Source organism: Lactuca sativa, chromosome 2, assembly GCF_002870075.4.
Source record: "Lactuca sativa cultivar Salinas chromosome 2, Lsat_Salinas_v11, whole genome shotgun sequence".
Classification (NCBI taxonomy): domain Eukaryota; kingdom Viridiplantae; phylum Streptophyta; class Magnoliopsida; order Asterales; family Asteraceae; genus Lactuca; species Lactuca sativa.
Window position 1 is genome coordinate 189,314,402 of NC_056624.2, and position 14,547 is coordinate 189,328,948.

Consider the following 14,547-nt stretch of genomic DNA (forward strand, 5'->3'; position numbering starts at 1 on the left):
GTGGAGGAGTGTTACCACGAGGAGACTCGTCAGAGTCTGAATTCTCTTCCTCGGATTCGCTTGAGGAGGAAGCTAATATCAACTTTCGCCTGGGTTGGGTTTTTCTCTTCTTCCGTGGAGGAGAGTGAGCAGCCTTGGTAGGTTTTCGTTTCTTGGGAGAAGGACCTTTTACACCCTTGCCAACCTGCTTGACTTTTCCCTTTTCAGTCTTCTTTCCCCTTGGAGCAGGCTTATCAGCTTCGTGGATGGATTTGATCATCTCAGGAGTGAGCTCTCTAGGACAAGAGCGACGAAACTCCTTGTAGGTTCGGATGATACGGCTTTCAGCAGGAACGTCTCCAAACATCGACTCAGGGATGGAGCCAATGAATTGAAATTTTGATGCATCGGAGACTATGATCTTCGTGGTATGGAAAGTACCAATCGAAGATAGTGGAGAACCAGCAACAATGGGGACGCGATACTTTTCCATCACCCATTTTGTGACCAACGTCCAGAATCGAGCGTAGGAGATTTCGGAGTGTCGATACGTGGATGCAAGGCTCTGGATCAGTTGCTGCCATAACATCGACCCATAGTCGAGGTTGATTCCGTTGTATACCCCATATAGAATCGTGATGAACAGACGACTCACTCCGTCTGAACCGGCACTGCGTTCTGATAACCCCTTGAATAGCACCGTAAATAACCCGTTCCACTATGGAGGCAGGCACGATTTCTTGAACTTAGTGACCGTTGTCAGCACCTCAGTATATCCCATATTATAGAACATAGAAAACAAGTGACCCACTGGAATGGATTCGGGGTTAACCCTAGATGAATCGGGTTCAAACCCTAAAAGTGAGCAGAATCTTTGCTTGGAGATTGACGCCTTGTGATCAAGAATGTCGAAGAAAATCCTATCGACAGACTTATCATAATGAGCAGTGGCAATGATCTGGTATAAAAATTCCATTGGAACAGCTTCAACTTTGGTGAGAGCGGGAGCAAGCGGCGAGTATTTGAGGCATTCGATGATCGGGAACATGAAGGCGTCGTAAACGTGTGGAGTAAGATCGATGATCAGACTCTGTTGAGGACGAATCGACAGGATGTGGGAAGTGGCATTAATAGATGATGAATCCGCCATTGAAGTGAAGAAGTTGGGAGAGATGATGAACAGTAGAATTCTCAAAGGTTTTCTTGCTCTCTGAATTTTGGGTGCAGTAAAGAGGTAAATAATGGTCAAGATTACCTTTTATATTATGGCTAAAGGAGAGAGAAGAATCCGTTCCCAAATCTTTGAAGGAAATACGAAGGGTTTTTCAGAGGTGATTGATGCGTGACAGTTAGAATCCCCGATGTTTACGCAGGAGAGAGAAAATTGTCCCAATTCACACGCCTTCCCATCAGGCGTCGTTTTAAATGAAACGGTTCCACTTCGCACGCCTGTCATTCAAGCGCCGTTTGAAAATCAAATCGATTGGACTCCCGCCTGAGTCAGCATCTTATCCTTTTAGAGTGAACGTCATCTTACAGCAGAATGACTACGTGTAATAATGTGAGCCACACGTCTTTTATAACTTCAAATCCCATTAAAAAATAGCTTGTAACTAATGAACCAGAATTTTGGAAAATCAAAAAGATTTTCGTGCTAGTGTGTAAAAGAAAAAGAAATAAAGCAACACATATGAGGGAATGGTGATGTCAGTAAAGACACGAAACAATGGATCCCGGGCACGAATCTCTTCCTTCAAAGTCAAGAGAGACTTTAAAGTGTTTGTGTGGTTTCCCGTTAAGTAACGATCAGACACTTATTGAGAAGTGTTGAAAAGCTTCTTGTAATCAGGCTAATTTGGGCGCCTTTCGCTTCAGTTCAAAATTCCTGATCTTGATATAAGACAAAAATCGAACGAAGTACTTGTGAGACCAATGTAGTCTGTTGAACAAGTAGGTTTGAAATAATTTAAGTGGCAATGTCAAATAGTTTATGTAAAATCTCAAAAAAAAATTAAAACTGGATTCCAAGGGAAGAAATGTTATGGGAATTAACAATTTCATAGGAATCACACAAAAGGAAATTAGAGATTTCACTTTCCATCCCCATAGATAAGTCCGTCAATTCGTTAGTGAAAGCTAGAGCAAAGTTGATTGTTCACCGTCAATGCATAATAAGTATTGAATTGTGGGTTTCACTTAGCACGTAGTGGCACGAAGCTAAGATCATGAACACAGAAGTTGTGTAACCATAAACTTCAGTGGTAATATCTGAGAGTCTCAAGGGTTACGTTTATGAAACGAATGAGATGGAGAAAAGTAGTGTAGATGGTGTAAAGAGACCAAAGTACCTCTGCTATTAAAATAAGGACCAAGCAGAAAACTCTTATCTCATGTGAGAAGAGAGTAAGGTAGCTCATGATTAGAATAAATATAAAAGCCTAATCCGGAAGACAAGGTTTGTATATACCAAGTCAGTAAGGCTATTATTCTGAATCAGGTGAGGCTTTGGACACATACAGCAGCATGCTTCTAGGGACACTTAACTAATGAAAGAATTTTCCCACAAATATCCACAAAAAATATTAACAAACACAAAGAAAATTGTTTTTGGAGTTTTTGATTTAAAGAAAGAGAAACTAAAATTAAAATAAAAAAATAAAGATAAAAAAATAAAAGAAAAAATTGAGACAAAAAAAATTTGGAACTGAACCCGAACGTTCGGTCTATTTCGGTTGCAAAAAATAATAAATTTGAGAAAGAAAAGAGTTTTGAAATTAAAGTAAAAAAAACTTTGAATATAAGAGAGATGAAATTTGAAAAAGATACAAAAGGTTTATAACCAAAGAAACTACCTTTGAGTGATAGGCGAAGATAAGATAATAGGACCGGACCTGAGCGTTCGGTTCATTTCGGCACACAAGTGAACCGAACCCGAACGTTCGGTTCATTTCGCTTCCAACTTTTAGTTTTGAGAGGTAGTTTTTGGTACTGATTCCGATTCCGTCATTCCTAGCCCTTGTAGAATTTTATTGAAAGATGCTTCAGGAAGACCTTTGGTGAAGATATCGGCCAGTTGATCATTGGTTCGAACAATGTGAATTTCGACGTTTCCATCTTCCACATGATCCTTTATAAAGTGATACCTCAGTGCAATATGCTTGGTCTTGGAGTGTTGCACTGGGTTATGACAGATCCTAATTGCACTTTCTGAATCGCAATATAGTGGGATCTTTTTCATATTGAGTCCATAGTCCCGGAGCTGGCTTTGGATCCAAATCACTTGAGATGTACATGAGGCAGCTGCGATGTACTCTGCTTCGGCTGTTGACAGAAAAACACATGTCTGTTTCTTTGATTGCCAGCTAACCAACTTCCTGTCTAGGAATTGGCAGCCTCCAGTGGTGCTTTTCCTGTCTAAACCACATCCTCCAAGGTCTGAATCTGAGTAGACTTGAACGAAGAAACCTGAGTCTGATGGATACCATAGACCGAGGGAAGTGGTTCGTTTCAGATACCGGAGTATCTTTTTCACTGCAAGCATATGTGGTTCACGAGGATTCGCCTGAAACCTAGCACAATAACATACAGAAAACATTATATCAGGCTTGCTAGTAGTGAGGTACATTAAAGACCCAATCATCTGGCGGTATAGCGTAATATCGACTGCCGGTTTTTCCAAGGATGGTGTGAGCTTGGTGCCGAACGCCATTGGAACTTTGACCTTTGAGTCTCCGATCATGCCAAATTTAGCAAGAAGAGTCTTGGTGTATGCTTCCTGGTTGATAAAGATGCCTTCGGGTCCCTGTCTAATATTTAAACCAAGGAAAAAGTTAATCGGACCCATTGAGCTCATTTCAAATTTAGTCTCCATCAGCTTTCTGAATTCAACTGTTAAGCTAGGATTCGTTGAGCCAAAGATGATATCATCGACATAGATTTGAACTATCATAAGGTGGTTACCTTCCTTCTTACGAAAGAAGGTTGGGTCAACCGAACCTTGTTTGAATTTTGACATCTTTAAGAACTTGGTTAGCGTTTCATACCATGCCCTAGGCGCTTGTTTCAGACCGTAAACTGCCTTGTCCAGAATATAACAGTGATTTGGGTATTTTTCATTGACAAAACCAGGAGGTTTCTCCACGTAAACCGTTTCTTCAAGTTCTCCATTTAAAAAGGCGCATTTTACGTCCATTTGGTAGACCTCGAAATTCTTGTGTGCAGCATAGGCCAGAAATATTCGAACAGATTCCAGCCTAGCTACCGGAGCAAAGGTTTCTTCGTAATCAATTCCTTCTTCCTGGCAGTATCCTTTCACCACGAGACAAGCTTTATTTCGAATTACATTGCCTTTCTTGTCCATTTTGTTTCTGAATACCCATTTGAGACCAACAACTGAGGCATCTTTAGGAGTTGGAATGAGGCGCCATACCTTGTTTCTTTCGAACTCGTTGAGTTCATCTTGCATAGCTTGAACCCAGTAAGAATGATCAAGAGCAGTATTTACTATCTTCGGTTCAAGTTTTGATACGAAAGAATTATACATGCAGAACTCTACTTTGGAGAATAGAGATGATTTCTTTGCCTTCAGTTGAGATCGGGTCAGGACCTTTTCAGAGACATTACCCACTATCTGAGATACAGGATGATCTCTGGTCCATTTAACAAGAGGAGGGTAATTTGGATCATAGGATGGATCCAATTCAGCATTGACCATTTCTTCTAATTCAGATTGACTATCGTCATTGTAGAACATATCATAGTTCTCCCCCTCGACTGATGAGCTTTCAGGTGTAGCTGGACTTTCTGGTGCTACAGGACTTTCAGGTGTTGTTGAGCTTTCGGGTGCTATAGGTCTTTTGGGTGCTGTTGAGCTTTCGGGTGCGATAGGTCTTTCGGGTGCTGTTGAGCTTTCGGGTGCTACTGGAATAGAATTCTCCCCCTCAAATTGTGAGCTCGGTTGTTTTGAAGAAAGTGGATTCTTTCCCTCAACTGAAGCGCCTTGCTGAGGAGGTTTGTTTGGAGCTTGTCCTCCTTCACCCATTCATTTGGCGGCATCTTCGACAATTTGCTTCAGATGGTCGACTATGTTGTCTGCTGCCTTGGCTTCTGAGAGAGTAGCTTTCTCAAATTCTTCGAATAATTCCACAAACTGATCGAACAGATTAGCAATCGAGGCCGTGACTTGTCCTGTTTGAGATAAAATCTCTCCAATTGCTTCTTCAGTAGCCTTTAGCTTCTTGACGTAGTTATCATCGAAAGTCACGTAATATGTTTCTTCGATCTTCCTAGAGCACTTATTTAAGACCCTGTAAGCTTTTGAAGTAAGAGAATATCCTAGAAAAATTCCTTCATCAGCTTTAACATCAAACTTGTTACGATGTTCTTTGGAGTTGAAGATGAAACATCGTGAGCCGAACACATGGAAGAATTTTACATTCGGCTTCCTGTTATTGATGATCTCATAAGGAGTAAGAAAGAAACGCTTGTTGAGATAAGACCTGTTCTGCGTAAAACACGCTGTAGCAATAGCATCAGCCCAGAAATATAAAGGAAGAGAAGCGAAACTTAGTATAGTTCGGGCCGCCACACACAAGGATCAGTTTCGTCTTTCGACAATTCTATTCTGTTGAGGCGTGTAGGGGGCTGAGAAGTTGTGACTGGTTCCTTTTTCTGCCAAAAAGTCTTCAAATTCTCTGTTCTTGAACTCCAATCCATTGTCGCTCCTGATGTTGCAAACGACTTTTCTCAGTTGCACTTCAACCTGCTTAATAAACGTCTTTAGCTAAGGAGTAGCCTCAGATTTGTGCTTCAGAAAGAACACCCATTTAAAACGAGAGAAATCATCAACGATGACAAGAATATACTTGCTACCGTCAATGCTTTCGATTGATGATGGACCACACAAGTCAATGTGAAGCAACTCAAGTGGTTCAACAACTTTCGTGTTTATGATGGATGGGTGACTTTGACGACTTTGTTTCCCCATTTCACATGCAACGCACAAGTGTTCTCGATCAAACTTGAGCAATGGTAGACCTCTAACATGACCTCCTGTGACAAGCTTGTTGATGTCTTTGAAGTTGAGATGTGAGAACCTTCGGTGCCACAACCAGCTTTCGTCAGAATGAGCTTTGGATAAAAGACATATAGTTGGATTTCCTTTGATTGGTTTGAGATTGAGAGGAAACATTTCGCCTTTGCGTTATGATTTGAGAATCACCCTTTTTGATTTCTTCTCTATGATTTCCGAACCCTCATCGTCAAATGAAACTTTGAGATCGGTACCTCCTACCAGTTAAGACACACTGATGAGATTATGTTGTAGCCCTTCAACGTACGCCACTTTTCTAATTGTGAAGTCTCCATTGGTTATCATCCCATAACCCTTTATCGTTCCATAAGAGTTGTTGCCAAACTTGACATTTCCACCATTTTGAAGAGATCGAAACTCCCTTAGTTGTTCCTTCCTTCCTGTCATGTGACGTGAACAGCCACTGTCAATGTACCATTCTTCGTCGAACTGCTCGTCACTTATAACCTGCAAAAATTAAGCAGATTTAGGAACCCAAAGTTTCTTGGGTCCACGTGAGCCTTTCACAGGAACAGGAATAGTAAGAGAAACATCAACAAGATATGTTCTTTTTATTAATGTTGTTTCATATTTCCTCTTAATAGTGAAAACTTTGATTTTGTTAGGGTTAGTTATAGACGTTTTGGTTTCAGATTTTGGTGTTTGGGTATTAGTCTACTTTCGGTCTTCCGGGACTGAGGAAATCTTCGATTTTCCTTTCAAGTTCGTTGATGATTTAGAGTTTTGTGCAGGAACAGAATTGGGTTTAGAAGAGAATTGAGAACGAGAAGAATTAGAATGAGAATTTCTTCTGACTAGTGGTTCGAAATGACCCTTTTGTTTATGGTCATTGGAGGGACCAAACCTGGACCTTCGGTAGCTTTTCCCTTCGTGACCGAACTTATCCTTTCGGTTGCTGTTGCTCTCGGGACCGAATCTGTCCTTTCGGTTGCTTTTGCTTTCAGGACCGAACCTAACCTTTTGGTTTTGTTCCTCATGCGGCACGAAAGCCTTTTTCTCTGACTTTGAATTTCTATCATGATAAGAGAAATGAGTGTTTTGAGAGCGCCAAAACTGCTTTCACTTAGAGAGATTCTTTTTGTATCTTAGGTTTCTTTGTTGCTTTTGATTTTTCACTTGTTTCGGCTGTCTGTGGATGTTAGCCTTTTGTTTCAGCTTCTTGTCAGCCGGTTCACTTTTCACAGATGATGTTTCGCTTGTGGAAGTGACTACTTCTACAGGTATTTCTTTTGTGCCACTAGTGTTTGGCACGTCAAAGTTGTTAGGCTTATTTAGCGGCTCTGGTACATATCTTCCTTTAGTTTTCCATGACGTTCGCTCTGACAGACCAACTGTTTCGTCGACATTATCTATAGGAGCAGACCAGAAGAACTCATCACAGCCATCTGCGTTATCTTCGTTCAAGAATTGGGGACTTATTTTGGGACAAGCGAGCAAACTCCACAGAATTTTTAGAAATAAGATTTTTGTGGTTTTCGGGTTCGCTCTTGACAAACTCAGAACAGTCGACTACATCCTCTACAGAAATTTCACTCATATCATCGTCCTCATTAAGTTCAGATGTGTTTTCAACGTCAATTTTATTTTCTGAACTTAAATTGGCACTCAATGAGTCGAATTTTTGTATGGTTTCGGTCCTTAGTTTCAGTTTATCGTTTTCATCCAAAAGATTTTTCAACATGTCCTTATGGTCTTTGGACTTTATAAAAGATTCTATTTTGTCCAGACCATACATATAAGTAGGATTCACATCATCAGACGAAACAACACTTTCACAGTTGTATGCTTCAGCATCGATTTCATCCTCCTTAAACTCAAGGAAGGGTAAAATCATGCGATGTATTTTCTGCCCTATTTCACAATTCAGATGCAGTTGAGTAATGTTAGCATAAAGTCTTTTAGCAATCAAACAAAAAACATTTCTTTGTTTTAAAAGTTTCAAATTGTCTCTTTGTAAATAAATGTTTTCATCCTTAGACTTAATCAGCTCCGACTCCTTTTGCTCAATCCACATCCTTCGCTCCTCACTCTTGGATGACACCCTGCTTAATTGGTCGGTTAGGTAAGAATTGGTGACCCGTGTTTGAGTTAAACAACTATCCAGATTTGAGATTCTTGAATTTAAGTTATTTAATTCCTTTTCATATGATTTTTGTTGAACTTTGAACGAGATAAAAAGAGATTGTACCTTCTTGATCAATTCATCAAGTTCATTGATCTGCACACCGAGAGGTTTTGCTGTGAAGCATAAGTCCTCTCGCTCCTTGGTGTCCTCATTTCCACCATCTGTATTGTATCCCCTCATGTGAGATACGTCAGTCACCATCAAACACTTTCCGTTGCTTTCACCACCTCTTGCCACATACGCCTTTCCATGAGAAGGCTTTCTCACCTCATCATCTTTTGAGTCGGTCGACCACACCTGTACGTCACCGAACTCGTCATCCTCTGCCGAACCCTGTACAATAAGAGCATTCATAGAAGGATTAGTAGCAGCTTTCTTCCTCTTAATCTCTTCCAGCTTTTTCATCAGGATTGCCTCTTCATCTTTCTCTGCCATTTTCTTCAGAACACAATCTTTTGCATAATGATTCTTTCCTCCACAGTAATAGCAGCTGACACCAGAATCTCCTTCAACCTTCGCCTCTTTCTTTGGTTCCTCAGTCTTCGGCTCCTCCCTTACTTTTTCAGAACTGTAGCTTCCCTGCCAATTTCGGTTCTTATTGGTAGGAAACCTCTTCTTGATGAACCTTTTTGGATTAAACACCATCATAGCATAATCTTCTGAAGTAAGATCATAGTTCTCCAGGTTCAGATCTTCATCTTCTACTACATTCTTGCTTTTGGACAGGACGACCAAGGACCCCAAGTTTAAGACCACATTCTTCTCTTGCATCACTATCTTTTCTTGGGATTTCAGAATTCCCACCAGTTTCGCCAGCGAATATGACTTGAACTGCTCGTCAGCTTTAACTGTAGACACAACAGCTCTCTATTTAGATCTTAAGCCATTCAAAAAGGTGACCTTCTGTTCAATCAACTTCCTTTCGATATCATGTTTGATCATCTTGCTAAGAAGATGATTAAAGCGATCAAACGTCTGAGTGACGGACTCATCGAAATTTTGCTTAAATTCTCCAAACTCAGACAAAAGCAAGGTCTGAATAGAGTGCTCCAAGTCTTCATATGTGGAATACAGCTCTCGCAGCCGATCCCATATTTCTTTAGCGGTACTGCAAGAACTCACCAACCTAAACGTGTCAGATTGAAGAGCGAATCGGATCAGTCTTAATGCTTTGATATTGCATTGAAACTTCTCCTTTTCGTCTTGAGCAACGTCTTTTACATCTTTTAACAGATCATTATACTCTTTCTGAGTTTTAATGATTCTGGATGTTCCTGAGTGAGCAAATGGTCCAGACACAATAGCTTCCCATATAATATACCCATTGTCTTCAGATCCGATGACATAGTCTTCAAAATGATGCGCCCAAACTTCGTAATCCTGGGTGTAAAGAATAGGAATCTTTGTTGTTGATCCAATACTGTTTGAGATGTTAATAGGATTAGATTGAGAATCGTCCATGCTTGATCGTTTTACCTGTTTGAAAGATCAGACTTATAATATGTAATATTAGGGCAAAACGAATAAATACTGAAAAACGTCAATTATGGAGTGACGGCTCAATAAATATCAGTTAATGCGGAATAAACCCTAATCACTTCTTTCACAGAAGAGATGTGTATGAATTACACAGCCTCCTGCTCTGATACCAATTGATGAGTTTGTAAAACTCTTGATCGATTAGATCTTATAACAGGCGAATCAAGAAAGTAAAAACAGTTAGACAAAAACACAAGAATGAATCTGAATGAGTCGAATGATTCTATTAACTCAATCCTCAGCAGAGCTCGATGAAGAACTTCCGCTATAGAGGATTCTAGGGTTACAAAAATTAAGAACGTAAAACGCTTATAAAAATCTCTATGAAATCTTTTGTTCTAGAATGCATCCAATTATCTATAAATAATAAACCTTACAAAGAACTCACGGATGGACAGGCCCATACTGGAGACAAAACTGGACTATCTAACGAGCCCAAAGATGCAACACTAACTGGACCTAACATATAGAATAAACTCATTTTATTTTATAAACTCTATTTTATGCATCTTATGATAAAAGTCATATTTTGATAAACCAAAACTTGGGTGATGATACTTATATTTTAAATCTCATGTAGCATGCATAAAACATAATATCAACATGTTGCGTTATGTTTAAAACATCAATATCATATATTAAGTTTCGACGCAATATAACGCTATAAACCGATTTTAGTATTTTTAATAAAAACTTCTTATTTATTATAAAAACGTGAAGTTTATACAAAGTTTAAAATCTTTTAAACCATTTCAAATATTTTAAAGTTGGGTATTTATAAGTTTTACAATAAACTATTTTCACCAAAAATATTGATTTTTAACCGGTAACCGGTAAAACGTCGCCAGTAGTAGATGACCGTAACCGGATGACCGTCGCCAATAGTAGATGCTTTACTTTATTTTTACTTGAACTCCAAGTGATTTTTAACCGGTAACCGGATGATCGTTGCTAGTAGTAGATGCTTTACTTTATTTTCCTTGTTAAAAAGGAATCGTTTTCCGTATATGCCGTCGTAGCATTTTCTATGAAACTATCTTGTACTATAAGTACTTTAGTTAGGTCTTTATGCTGTCCAGAACTATCTCGTCTGGTTATGATGTAAGACCTTTTACAAGGTCATTTTCCCGAACTTTTACGTCATGAATATCAAAGATATTGACAGTCGGCAAACTTCTGTGTCATTCTTTATTCAAATACTCTCATCATACTTTCGTTGGAGTCTACCTAAAACATGCTCTAGTCAAGTCATTGGACTATAGCAATTTAACTCTGGAGACATTTCCAAGTCTCTTTTAGTAGTTGGATCATGTTATTCACCAACCAACGATACCTCGGCTAGAACGACAAACATCTTGAGACCATTGTACGAACTTACTTCCAATCTTTGCCAGGACTGCATCATAGGGATGTAGGTCAAACCTTCATGAATATACTTCCATTCCGTACTAAGACTGCATCATAGGGATGTAGGTCAAACCTTAGAGAACATACTTCTATTCTTTACATGAGCGATTGAACTACGTCTAGGTTCAACCATACTCACTCACAAATTCATTTTCTTTCCGTGAAACAGAATCATGTCGCCAAAGGAAAACGATCAACCCCTCAACCAAACACCAACTCTTCAGATTGATGCAGCTACCTTTCAAGCTGCAGTCTTGGCTGCAGTGTCAGCTATTCTGACCCACCTTAACGCTAACAACGCAAATGTTAGCGGGATTGTTAACAACAATTCCAATCCGGGTAATAATCAAACACCTCAACGAGCAGAAAACTACCACGACACCCCGAGTCCCGAGACCAAGAGTAACAAACGAAAGTCTTGCGCTAAATCTAAGGACAAATCGCTTCGAAGGGCGAACAGGAAACAACCACTAGTAACAACCTTCACAGCCACGACATCGGTACCTCCTACTACCATCCCTTCGGGTATCCCAATTGTCCCTAACCCAGCCATACAATATGCTAGAAACCTCCCAAAGTGCAGCAAATGCAACTATCACCACTGCGGACCTTGTCGGGAGATACGGTGCTCAAACTGCAACAAAAAGGGGCACACCATACGTTACTGCAAGAGCCTAGCAAGGCCGATCAACCAGGTGCCCCACACCGGTGTGAACCAGGCTTGCTACGGTTGTGGCAAGGTGGGTCACTACAAAAGGAACTGCCCAGAGGCAGCAAATGATGGCACAAACGGAAGTATGCTACCGACCACCATCGCAGGAGAGACTACTCTGGACCCACGTTAAAGTAGTTAAGGCGTTTCGTTGTAACAAACTTATAAACTATGTAAAACTTGTGCAACTAGAGTCTTATCTTTTGCGAGATCCCATCAGTTAAGGGGTCCTCGTGCTGCGTATACTTGTCTTTTGTAGTATACCTTGTTCGCACCAATAGTCTTGTAGTAAATCTAAAGTACAGTAACTCTGTTAAAGGTTGCACTGTGGTGTTTTGTCTGTAACGCCTTATGTTCAAATCTAATGTCTTTAGTTTCCGTATGATTCCGACTTTATCATACGACTCGAGTAAATTCGATCCTCGCAATACCAGCTTCATGCGTACATCTCTTTCTTCGAGATCGCCTTTCTAGCGAAGCCGTCATATCAGAACACCGAAGTACTCATGCATGGAGTACCTCATAGTTCTTTTCCTTTCCTTAGAAACCCCCGTAGTATCACTCGTGCAGTACGTCAAGTTCAATCCAAAGATTCATACGGTTGATCTATCACTGAAGAATGTATACATAGGGGTGATATATAATCAAGGTTCTACAGGTTTAGAATTGAGGATTCCACTTTAACTTCTTTTTCCTCGATGGGATGTGAGCTTAAAGAAGAATCAGTTATTCGACTACCTTTTCAATCTTAATTAGATACGACTCATATACACGAGATTGTGATCGTTGAACCACGTAGGAATTCTAATATGAACTTCAGGACGGAGACTGCCCAAGACTACGAGTAATCGCATTGGCATGTGAACAAACTTAGAACCCAATATGACTCCTATAACCAGATCGTCGTATAGTCTAAACACCTACGGAGATACAAGAACAGTCCGGACAACTTAGCTAACTACTCAGCTATAGAATTGGAAGACCAAGCTTCTCACCCTGGAGAACTCCGGTCTTATTCTTCCAGAGGTCGACGGATTGCATCATATGTTCCTCGGCTATGGAGGATTCCGTCAAGTTTTCCATTAGAAATCGTTATCTCTGCCTCGTATAGATGAATAGGTTGAGCAAACGCAAGGAAAGAATTACTTTCAGAAATGGACCTGAGATCCGAATATCACCAGTTTGAGTGTTAGGGAAGGATGTTCGGAAGACTACTTCTGAACTCGATGCGGACACTTCGAGTCTGTAGTGATACCCCTCGGATAGGACCAATACGCCCATAATATTCATGAGCTGAATGAGTAGGGTACATCTTTCTTACTGGGATCAGTTCGTCATTTCTCCATGTAATGACTTACTTATCTACCCTCGTAGTAAGAAACAACCCATGGAAACATTTCCTTCGGAAATACTTTTCGCAAAGTTCTCTAAACACGAGTTTTGGAATTAAAGAGTCAAAATTTCCTAAGACACACTATTAGTGATGTGGAAATTCTTGAGTACTCTGTCAATTTATCAAAACCGTTGAGAATTTGTTGACACCAGAGATGCCGACAGGAACTTGCCAAATTCTAGGTCTTTACATACCTACTGTCATAGTTCATCCAGAACTCCTCGCAAATCACAAAAACCTTTACGACTTTAACCCAACAGGGGTGGCCCTTGACTGGGAAGTTAAACAAGAAAAAGAAACTTTGGAAATTCCAAGTGAGAGACCAAGTTCTTTAGGAAAACTCACTCTGGGAATGGCTTAATACGCTTTGCATCGTGTGGAAAGCTAAATCCAAGATAGTCAGGACCTCCAAGATTCTTACCAGAATTGGTCCTGTATCTTGTAGACTAGACCTACTCCACGAGCGTAGTAACGTACATTTTACCCTTTGCGTCTCGAACTTGAAATTGTACCTTCCCGTTAGGGCTCTCGTAAGCCCACTCGACGAGATCGAGATTAACGAGATCCTCGCCTTCGTATTAGAACCTTAGTGATCCTAGACCGAGAGGTCAAGCGGACGCAGCAACGCCGTCGCCCATTAGTGAAGGTTCGTTGGGATACCAACCGAGGACCCGAATTCACTTATGAGCACGAGAACCAATCGATTAGGAAGTTTCCACCTCACGACTCGATCATTCCTACCTACTTCCTTATATAGATTTTAATTTTGGGACGAAATTCCCTCTAACAGGGGGATGACGTGACAACCCGAAATTTCCATTATGTACAAACCATATCCAGTCAATAGAAGTTAGAACAGTTGCAGTAAATTTCCAGACTTTTGGTATAAGTTTGAGTATTTCAGGATTTACACTTAAGGAGATATCAGGAGAGAGGATGCACTAGGGTATTGTGCAACTCTATTATTCCAAAACTCTATGACATTAGAGTTCATTGCATGAATAAAATATTTTCTGCCAAAAATCCCAGGAGTATATATAGGATTCTGAGCCATATTTATTCATTTGTTACATTTCTAACTAGAGAAAAGTCGATCTCTTTCTCAAGGATCTTCACCCGATCACCCCCAACTGTAAGTACTTCAACCTAGAGTGTATTTAAGTGTGTTATATGCCTTAATAACATGAAAATCAGCCAAAATCACCAAGAAAATGGTGTTCACGACCCAAGATCTTCTTGGACCGTGAACACTAAATTTAGGGCCAAAGTGTGCCCAATGTCCCTCCAAACCTTGGAACTGA